Here is a 12610-nt window from a genome sequence, read left to right on the forward strand (position 1 = left end):
CGAAGGAGACACTACCGAAGGACAAATATCTGTCAAAACAACCAGGTAGTCATTGATCAGCGGATGTTGTTGGGGTAGGTTCTCTCTCTCTCTCTTCCACGCCCATTACTGGCCTAACATTAGCATTTTGGGATTTCCTAAACGCATAACACATGCTCTTTACATGCCCCTTCTTATTGCAAAAGAAGCACGTCAATGTTTTCAATTTTTCTGGATTATATATATTTTGCCTATTACCTCTGTTAGGAGAAAAATTATTATTAGCATTACCCTGATTATTATTACTTCCATAATTATTTCTGTTAAACACCTTAGCATTATTATTATTCCTACCCATCTTAACCCAACTAGACTTCACATTTGTCGTTACTCCCCCTAACTCACTCTTATGAGACAAGCAATATTCGTCACTAGCGATGGCTACCTCCTGAACGGTCTCGAGTTTTAACTCTTCGAGGTGGACCTTCAGTTTATCTGGGACACACCTCTTAAACTCCTCCACCAACATTAACTCTTTCAATCTCTCAAAATCTCCCACCTCCTTGGACTTGAACCAATCGCTAGCATACTGTTCCTTCGCCCTGGCAAATTCAACAAAAGTTTGTTCCCTACATTTTTCTAAGTTCCGGAAGCGTTGCCTAAAAGCTTCAGGGACTAACTCATAGGCCTTCAAGACAAAAGCCTTTACACTCTCATAATCTGCTGATAGATCCTCCTCCAGCGTTACATATACCCTCTGAGCTCTTCCAACCAATTTACTTTGTATAAGAGTGGTCCAATACTCTTGGGGCCACTCCAACCTTGCTGCAATCCTCTCAAATGACACAAAAAACTCTGCTACATTATTCTCTTCAAATTTAGGTACAAATTTGAGAGCCTGCGCTAAATTAATAGCAGGCGTTACTAACCTATTTGGGGAATGGGCGGGGGAAAAAGAAACGGGGTTTCTCATAGCAATCTCATGCTGCCTCTCCTTTTCTCTTTCCCCTGCCTTAAACTTTTCCATTTCAAATTCCATTTGTCTCAGGGCAATTTGCCTATCCAAAATTTCTACTGACACTACATTATCAGGTTTCACCTCTTGTTCCCCACTTGTCTTTACAGTTTTAACATAATCATAAATGTGCAATAGCAATACACCCTTTCTAATGGACACATCATATTCCAATTCAAAATGCTCTGCAACAATTTCCAAGTCTTCCCTATTTAACTCTGCCAACCTCTCTTGCCACCCCTCTCCTCTAAGGAGTTCGAATACATTAACAGCCATGATCACTTATTCACACAAAACACTAAATTTACATAAAACAACACCGAGGAGGTGAAAATACACTGCCTGAAAAAAAAATTACCCCAAGAATTAACTTTGCACAAACACAGGTGAATACTCAGGAACAAAAGATCCTGTCACGGTCGCCACTTGTGATGGCTGGCTTTGACCACCACTCAAAACACTACACTTATCAAATAGTATTCACCATCCTACAGTACTAAGTCCACTAAAGGTGGAATAGTAACCAAACATCAATACGAGTGCAAAGTCAACTCAAGGGGACAAAGAAAATACCACAAAAATTTCCTTAATTTTAATACATAATAACAAGACAGAAATAACACCTGAACCACAATAATACAATAATAAATGATACACACTCAATCTTAACTCCCTGTAAAAGAAAACAATTACACGATTACAGAAAGGTCATCAACACATGCATACTAAATGGAGAGAGGGTCCAGAAAGGAGAAGGCCAACGAAAAGTGAGAACATCCTGACAAATACAAACTAAATATCCCTATCAAATTGACGATGGCTGGTGTGATTGAAAGGCTTTCACAAGCTCCACTAATGACGTCAGCTGACTATCAACGGTCGTGATCACGATACTTAAGCGGGTATAAATATTATTACCTTGGGACAGAGAGGTCCCCTTGGCTTTTACTGAACCAAGGGCAGTGCACAAAATGTTAAGACGATCTGGGTCCTTGCTGCAGAGAAAAGATATCCAAAAAGCTAAATAGCTTCACACTGTAGCTCTGCAATGGCGAGGAGTAAATATAATCCAGTAGCAAATGTCGTGCCCTTCAATGTTGGAGGCTCAGAAACACACTGAGGAACCATCCTCAAAAAAAGCCCCTCCAAAACTCCCTTCACGCAGGAGCGCAGCCACGTAACCAACACCACTTGAAAATATAAAACAGCCGTTAGTCCATTATAACCACCAACATAACCAACAGTAAAAAGACAACCAATTAAAGCAGGAAAACAATAAGTCTACAGTATATTTAACCTTATACATCTATAAAACTTGAATAATTTAGAAATATATAGCAATAATATTACACCTCACCCAACCAAAAAAAAAAATTCCCCCCCAATTTTTTTTTTTTTTTTTTTAAAGTGATTTGAATTACAACATACAGGTTATCACATAATGAAATATTAAACCAACACTCAAAAATTTTAAATATTAAACCAACACTCAAAAATAATTATTAAACAAACTGCAAAAACATGACAAACAAAAGGAAAGAGGGGGTAAGTACCAAGGTTTGCAGCTCACAAGGATAGCAATATATTACCAATATTAAAAAAAATCTTAAACCTAAATTAATCACAAGTAAACTTTCCAAAACCCGAAAACCAAAACATCACCATTCGATAAATAGGTACCCAACCTAAAAATTTCACATCACTCATACCGTTAATAAACTTAATTAAGAGTCATTGCACTAAAAACCGGATTCTGTATATATAGTCCAAAAACTATAACCTTTTCCACACTCAATACACTGTTCATTTTCAGGGTTACACATCACTCTCTATCAATAAATGTTGATCACAAAAACCACTGTCTATTTCAGTGTTATATATCACACTTATCACCATAGTGTCCAATACATACACACACACCGAACGACACAGAGAAGACCACCACAAGACTCCCCTGCGCAAACAAACAAACAAAATCGATGAAGCGTAATTATTAGCCTGAAAATACAGAATACCAGATTAGTGCCTATCTCTTTTCTTAGCTTATTATAAACCTTATCGTACCTGACACCTCTAAACCTTAGTAGATTAACCTTAACTCAGTCTAGGGTACCACTCATACACCAGCCTGTAGCGCCTAAAAAACGGCTGTGTTGTGCTACAGACCCGTGAGCCCATGACCCATCCAATTAATCAATCATTAGAAAGTACCAGTGATCACCCTCACCTTTTAACTTTAAAGATCCCATATAATATACCCAAAACATTATAGTCTTCTGTAAACAAACCATGATTAATAAATCTTGAATATACATTTACTTCTACTCACTACGTGCCCACTTCAACAGCACACACACCATAATTAGAACGATACAGATACTACCTTTAATAACTGCATAGCCCTCTGTCAATAATCTAATATTCAACGCTGCGAGAGAGAAAATCGGCAACAATATTATCTTTTCCTGGGATGTGGGAAAATTCTAAATTCCATTCTTGCAGCATGAGACTCCACCTCATCAATCGTTGATTTTTATTCTTGTATCTGCTGATGAAGGTCAGGGGATTATGATCTGTCAAGACCTTAATAGGTGTATCTGAGGAGGAGAGATAAACCTGAAAATGATTAATAGCGAATATTAACGCGAGAGTCTCTTTCTCCACAGTTGAATACCTACGTTGGGCGGGGGACATTTTTTTTTAAAAGAATGCGACAGGATGAGAAACTCCCTGCTCGTCATTCTGCAACAACACCGCTCATACACCAACGTCACTTGCATCCGTGGCAAGAGAAAAAGGAAGGTCAAAATCAGGAGCTCTCAAGACAGGGAAATTAATTAAAACTCTTTTTAAATTATCAAAAGCCCTTTGCGTTTCATCTGTCCAGACAAATGCTACCTTCTTTCTCAAGAGATTTGTTAACGGATCGGCTATATCCGAAAAATTGCTAACAAACCTTCGGTAATACCCACTCAAACCAAGGAATCTTCTGACATCCCTCCTACATTTAGTGACTACCATGTTTTCAATACTTTCGATATTGGCCTGCTTAGGAGCAACTTTACCATTACCAACCTCATGACCCAAATATACCACCTTCGCCTTTGCAAAATCGCTTTTCTTTAAATTAATTACCAAATTTGCCTTTTTCAACACCTCAAATAGTGCCCTAATACGTTTTAAATGGGTTTCCCAATCATCGCTATAAATAACAATATCATCAATATACACAACACATCCTTCTAAACCATGGACTAAAGTATTCATTAACCTCTGAAAGGTGGCAGCCGCGTTCTTCATACCAAACGGCATAACTTTACATTGAAACAATCCCTGTTGTGTTACAAAAGCAGACAGGGACCTTGCCCGCTTTGAAAGAGGAATTTGCCAATAACCCTTCAACAAATCGAATTTGCTAATGTATTTGGCCTTCCCCATTCGATCAATACAATCCTCAATTCGAGGTAATGGATAACAATCAGATTTAGACAACTCATTCAACTTATGGTAATCAAAACATAACCTGAAATCACCGTCGGATTTCTTTACCAATACAACAGGTGATGACCAAGGACTTTGACTAGGTTCAATTAGGTCATGTTTTAGCATATAATCCACTTCCTTTGCTACAACCTCATTTTTGAAGGGATTCAACCTGTAAGGAGATTGTTTCACAGGAGTGGCGCTACCTACCTCTACATCATGTTCAAGGACCGAAGTCCTACCTGGTACATCCGAAAATAATTCTTTATAATTAGATACTAAATTTTTCAAAGACCTTTGTTCTTCCTTACCTAAATGTGAAATTACTCCCGAAAAATTTTCCAAAGACTTTCTATTATCCGACCGCCATTCACATCTATTAAAACAATTATCATCAATACCCTCCCCCTCTGAAAAAGAAAAATGGTTATTGTTCTCAGAATCTACCGTATTCCCAATGGTTGCCACAGGAATGACTTTTTCCCGTTCCATATAAGCCTTCAACATATTTACATGACACAGTTGAAAAGGTTCCCTTCTTTGAGGTGTCTCCACTAAATAGTTAACCTCACTTACTTTTTTCAAAATTTTCCAAGGACCTGAAAAAGAAGCTTTCAATGGATTCCCTGGGAAGGGTAACAAAACCAATACTTTATCGCCTACCGCAAAGTCACGTGCCTTGGACCTTCCATCAAAAAAGAACTTCATTCTTTTTTGGCTATATAATAAGTTTTCACCCGCAAATTTCCAAGCCTTGGTTAATTTATCGCCTAGATTAGACACATAATCCAATAAATTAACCTCAGGGACGTCTCCCTCCCAAGACTCACGAACCACATCAAGAGGACCTCGAAAACAATGGCCAAACACAAGGCTGAAAGTCGAAAAACCTAAAGACTGACTTGGGACAGAACGAAAAGCGAACAACAAATAAGGTAATTCCTTATCCCATTCGGAACCATTAATCAAACAATATTTCTTTACCATGGATTTCAGGGTCTGATGAAATCTCTCCAGAGCTCCCTGGCTTTCTGGATGATATGGAGAAGAGGTCACATGTTTTATATTTAACTCTGCCATTTTATCTCTGAAATACCTGCTAACAAAATTAGAACCACAATCCGATTGAATAATTTCAGGCATCCCAAACCTGGTAAAAAGTCAATTAGTACATCTACAATTTTAACACTTTTTATTGTACGTAGTGGTATGGCCTCGGGATATCGAGACATCCTATCCATGATTGTCAAAATATACTCATTACCACTACGCGTCTTCGGTAATGGTCCAACCACATCAATAATGACTTCCTTAAAAGGTTCGGAAACTACAGGAATAGGACATAGAGGCGATTTTGGAATCCGCTGATTGGGTTTACCGACCCTCTGGCACACATCACAACTATTGACAAACTTCTTTACATCTGCCTTCAACTTCGGCCAATAATAATTCCCTAACAATTTGCAAGAAGTTTTATGAATTCCAAAATGGCCGGCCAGACCATTTTCGTGCGCCAATGACATTAACTCCTTCCTGTAACCAAAAGGAACCATTATCTGTTTCACAATTTCATAATCAACATTATCCACCCCCATAGGCCTACTCAACCTATATAAAATATTATTAATTATCTTAAATTTGGGACCAGTCATATCAGACACCTCCCCTGACTCGATAGGGAGTTCCCGAAACTCCTTTTTCTAGGCTTTGATTAGCTCTTCAGTAGTCCAATTTAACGTGTCCGTTACCATTCCAAGATCTACAGCTAGGCTATCACTACGATCTAAACTACTTAAATCTACATCAATTGTTGACTCTGCAGCGTCAACAATCCTAGCACTAGAACGAGTAACTGCTGCTACTTCACTATCGGGGTTTATCAATATCGGACAATTATTATTCTTCATAGCCACATCATTCCCTAACACAACATCAACCTCCTTAACCGGGAATTTATCAACTATGGCCAATTTCAAATCCCCTGCAAAGGAAGGGCAGATTAAACTAAAATTTTCAATAGCATACGACTTTACGGAATCAGGAAAACCAGCCAATAACACAAATTCCCCACTTTTGGGTACAAAATTACAAGGTAATGCCTCCCTTAGAATCAAAGACTGAGCTGCACCGGTATCACGCAAAATACGCACTCGTCTTTTCTCGGACGAATTGGCGAAGGAGACACTACCGAAGGACAAATATCTGTCAAAACAACCAGGTAGTCATTGATCAGCGGATGTTGTTGGGGTAGGTTCTCTCTCTCTCTCTTCCACGCCCATTACTGGCCTAACATTAGCATTTTGGGATTTCCTAAACGCATAACACATGCTCTTTACATGCCCCTTCTTATTGCAAAAGAAGCACGTCAATGTTTTCAATTTTTCTGGATTATATATATTTTGCCTATTACCTCTGTTAGGAGAAAAATTATTATTAGCATTACCCTGATTATTATTACTTCCATAATTATTTCTGTTAAACACCTTAGCATTATTATTATTCCTACCCATCTTAACCCAACTAGACTTCACATTTGTCGTTACTCCCCCTAACTCACTCTTATGAGACAAGCAATATTCGTCACTAGCGATGGCTACCTCCTGAACGGTCTCGAGTTTTAACTCTTCGAGGTGGACCTTCAGTTTATCTGGGACACACCTCTTAAACTCCTCCACCAACATTAACTCTTTCAATCTCTCAAAATCTCCCACCTCCTTGGACTAGAACCAATCGCTAGCATACTGTTCCTTCGCCCTGGCAAATTCAACAAAAGTTTGTTCCCTACATTTTTCTAAGTTCCGGAAGCGTTGCCTATAAGCTTCAGGGACTAACTCATAGGCCTTCAAGACAATAGCCTTTACACTCTCATAATCTGCTGATAGATCCTCCTCCAGCATTACATATACCCTCTGAGCTCTTCCAACCAATTTACTTTGTATAAGAGTGGTCCAATACTCTTGGGGCCACTCCAACCTTGCTGCAATCCTCTCAAATGACACAAAAAACTCTGCTACATTATTCTCTTCAAATTTAGGTACAAATTTGAGAGCCTGCGCTAAATTAATAGCAGGCGTTACTAACCTATTTGGGGAATGGGCGGGGAAAAAAAGAAACTGGGTTTCTCATAGCAATCTCATGCTGCCTCTCCTTTTCTCTTTCCCCTGCCTTAAACTTTCCCATTTCAAATTCCATTTGTCTCAGGGCAATTTGCCTATCCAAAATTTCTACTGACACTACATTATCAGGTTTCACCTCTTGTTCCCCACTTGTCTTTACAGTTTTAACATAATCATAAATGTGCAATAGCAATACACCCTTTCTAATGGACACATCATATTCCAATTCAAAATGCTCTGCAACAATTTCCAAGTCTTCCCTATTTAACTCTGCCAACCTCTCTTGCTACCCCTCTCCTCTAAGGAGTTCGAATACATTAACAGCCATGATCACTTATTCACACAAAACACTAAATTTACATAAAACAACACCGAGGAGGTGAAAATACACTGCCTGAAAAAAAAATTACCCCAAGAATTAACTTTGCACAAACACAGGTGAATACTCAGGAACAAAAGATCCTGTCACGGTCGCCACTTGTGATGGCTGGCTTTGACCACCACTCAAAACACTACACTTATCAAATAGTATTCACCATCCTACAGTACTAAGTCCACTAAAGGTGGAATAGTAACCAAACATCAATACGAGTGCAAAGTCAACTCAAGGGGACAAAGAAAATACCACAAAAATTTCCTTAATTTTAATACATAATAACAAGACAGAAATAACACCTGAACCACAATAATACAATAATAAATGATACACACTCAATCTTAACTCCCTGTAAAAGAAAACAATTACACGATTACAGAAAGGTCATCAACACATGCATACTAAATGGAGAGAGGGTCCAGAAAGGAGAAGGCCAACGAAAAGTGAGAACATCCTAACAAATACAAACTAAATATCCCTATCAAATTGACGATGGCTGGTGTGATTGAAAGGCTTTCACAAGCTCCACTAATGACGTCAGCTGACCATCAACGGTCGTGATCACGATACTTAAGCAGGTATAAATATTATTACCTTGGGACAGAGAGGTCCCCTTGGCTTTTACTGAACCAAGGGCAGTGCACAAAATGTTAAGACGATCTGTGTCCTTGCTGCAGAGAAAAGATATCCAAAAAGCTAAATAGCTTCACACTGTAGCTCTGCAATGGCGAGGAGTAAATATAATCCAGTAGCAAATGTCGTGCCCTTCAATGTTGGAGGCTCAGAAACACACTGAGGAACCATCCTCAAAAAAAGCCCCTTCAAAACTCCCTTCACGCAGGAGCGCAGCCACGTAACCAACACCACTTGAAAATATAAAACAGCCGTTAGTCCATTATAACCACTAACATAACCAACAGTGAAAAGACAACCAATTAAAGCAGGAAAACAATAAGTCTACAGTATATTTAACCTTATACATCTATAAAACTTGAATAATTTAGAAATATATAGCAATAATATTACAATATATATATATACATACATATATATATACAAATACATGAATACACATACATACATATGTAAATATACATTTATATACATTCAACATTAATATCATAAACATATATATATGCATATATATGTACATATATGTATATATATGTATATGTATGTATATATATGTATATGTATGTATATGTATATGTATATATATGTATATATATGTATACATATATATGTATATATGTATATAAATATGTATATATATGTATATAAATATGTATATATATATATATATATATATATATATATATATATATATATATATATATATATATATATATATATATATATATGTATATGAATATATATATATATATATATATATATATATATATATATATATATATATATATATATATATATATATATATATATGTGTGTGTGTGTGTGTCTGTATGTCGTTTAGAGAATCCAGATAGTAATGTATCAAAAATATATGTGGCTTATTTGAGTATGAAAAACGCGTCTAAATGTGTAAAATTTATCGTTAATCAAATGCCAAGTAACAAACTACCAATTAGCTAAGATGATGAAGATAAGTTAATTTCAATTCTAAGTACAAAACACCTGAATTCAACAGGTATAAGTAAAGAAGAATTGTCGTTGACTTTTATTTTTCTTCGTGGCCAAGTGGTTTAGTCACTGTATATACAAGATTGCCGACCAAGGGTCGATTCCCAGCAGGTCACAAGGTCTTGTCTTTTTGTGATTTCATCTGGGGCTCTGATCCCGAGGTCGTTAAGAGAATCCAGACATTAATGTATCAAAAACATATATGGCTCATTTGAATATGAAAAACACATCTAAATGTGCAAAATTTATCATATATATATATATATATATATATATATATAAATATATATATATATATATATATATATATATATATATATATATATATATATATATATATTCAAATAAGCCATATATATTTTTTATATATTAATGTCTGGATTCTCTTAACGACCTCGGGATCAGAGCCCCAGGCGAAATCACACAAAGACAAGAGCTTGGCTCCGGCCGGGAATCGAACCCTGGTCGGCAAACTTATATAGACAGTGACTGACCCACTTGGCCACGAAGAAAGATAAAAGTCAATGACAATTCTACTGTACTTATACCTGTCGAATTCAGGTATTTTGTACTTAGAATTGAAATCAACCCATCTTCACCATCGTAGCTAATTGGTAGTTTGTTACTTGGCATTCAATTGATGATAAATTTTGCACATTTTTACGTGTTTTTCATATTCAAATAAGCCATATATATTTTTGATATATTAATGTCTGGATTCTCTTAACGACCTCGGGATCAGAGCCCCAGGCGAAATCACACAAAGACAAGAGCTTGGCTCCGGCCGGGAATCGAACCCTGGTCGGCAAGCTTATATAGACAGTGACTAACCCACTTGGCCACGAAGAAATATAAAAGTCAATGACAATTCTACTGTACTTATACCTGTCGAATTCAGGTATTTTGTACTTAGAATTGAAATCAACCCATCTTAACCATCGTAGCTAATTGGTAGTTTGTTACTTGGCATTCAATTAATGATAAATTTTGCACATTTTTACGTGTTTTTCATATTCAAATAAGCCATATATATTTTTGATATATTAATGTCTGAATTCTCTTAACGACCTCGGGATCAGAGCCCCAGGCGAAATCACACAAAGACAAGAGCTTGGCTCCGGCCGGGAATCGAACCCTGGTCGGCAAGCTTATATAGACAGTGACTAACCCACTTGGCTACGAAGAAAGATAAAAGTCAATGACAATTCTACTGTACTTATACCTGTCGAATTCAGGTATTTTGTACTTAGAATTGAAATCAACCCATCTTCACCATCGTAGCTAATTGGTAGTTTGTTACTTGGCATTCAATTAATGATAAATTTTGCACATTTTTACGTGTTTTTCATATTCAAATAAGCCATATATATTTTTGATATATTAATGTCTGGATTCTCTTAACGACCTCGGGATCAGAGCCCCAGGCGAAATCACACAAAGACAAGAGCTTGGCTCCGGCCGGGAATCGAACCCTGGTCGGCAAGCTTATATAGACAGTGACTAACCCACTTGGCCACGAAGAAAGATAAAAGTCAATGACAATTCTACCGTACTTATACCTGTTGAATTCAGGTATTTTGTACTTAGAATTGAAATCAACCCATCTTCACCATCGTAGCTAATTGGTAGTTTGTTACTTGGCATTCAATTAATGATAAATTTTGCACATTTTTACGTGTTTTTCATATTCAAATAAGCCATATATATTTTTGATATATTAATGTCTGGATTCTCTTAACGACCTCGGGATCAGAGCCCCAGGCGAAATCACACAAAGACAATAGCTTGGCTCCGGCCGGGAATCGAACCCTGGTCGGCAAGCTTATATAGACAGTGACTAACCCACTTGGCCACGAAGAAAGATAAAAGTCAATGACAATTCTACTGTACTTATACCTGTCGAATTCAGGAATTTTGTACTTAGAATTGAAATCAACCCATCTTCACCATCGTAGCTAATTGGTAGTTTGTTACTTGGCATTCAATTAATGATAATTTTTGCACATTTTTACGTGTTTTTCATATTCAAATAAGCCATATATATTTTTGATATATTAATGTCTGGATTCTCTTAACGACCTCGGGATCAGAGCCCCAGGCGAAATCACACAAAGACAAGAGCTTGGCTCCGGCCGGGAATCGAACCCTGGTCGGCAAGCTTATATAGACAGTGACTAACCCACTTGGCCACGAAGAAATATAAAAGTCAATGACAATTCTACTGTACTTATACCTGTCGAATTCAGGTATTTTGTACTTAGAATTGAAATCAACCCATCTTCACCATCGTAGCTAATTGGTAGTTTGTTACTTGGCATTCAATTAATGATAAATTTTGCACATTTTTACGTGTTTTTCATATTCAAATAAGCCATATATGTTTTTGATATATTAATGTCTGGATTCTCTTAACGACCTCGGGATCAGAGCCCCAGGCGAAATCACACAAAGACAAGAGCTTGGCTCCGGCCGGGAATCGAACCCTGGTCGGCAAGCTTATATAGACAGTGACTAACCCACTTGGCCACGAAGAAATATAAAAGTCAATGACAATTCTACTGTACTTATACCTGTCGAATTCAGGTATTTTGTACTTAGAATTGAAATCAACCCATCTTCACCATCGTAGCTAATTGGTAGTTTGTTATTTGGCATTCAATTAATGAAAAATTTTGCACATTTTTACGTGTTTTTCATATTCAAATAAGCCATATATATTTTTGATATATTAATGTCTGGATTCTCTTAACGACCTCGGGATCAGAGCCCCAGGCGAAATCACACAAAGACGAGAGCTTGGCTCCGGCCGGGAATCGAACCCTGGTCGGCAAGCTTATATAGACAGTGACTAACCCACTTGGCCACGAAGAAAGATAAAAGTCAATGACAATTCTACTGTACTTATACATGTCGAATTCAGGTATTTTGTACTTAGAATTGAAATCAACCCATCTTCACCATCGTAGCTAATTGGTAGTTTGTTACTTGGCATTCAATTAA

Source organism: Palaemon carinicauda, chromosome 35, assembly GCF_036898095.1.
Source record: "Palaemon carinicauda isolate YSFRI2023 chromosome 35, ASM3689809v2, whole genome shotgun sequence".
In the NCBI taxonomy this organism is placed as follows: Eukaryota; Metazoa; Arthropoda; class Malacostraca; order Decapoda; family Palaemonidae; genus Palaemon; species Palaemon carinicauda.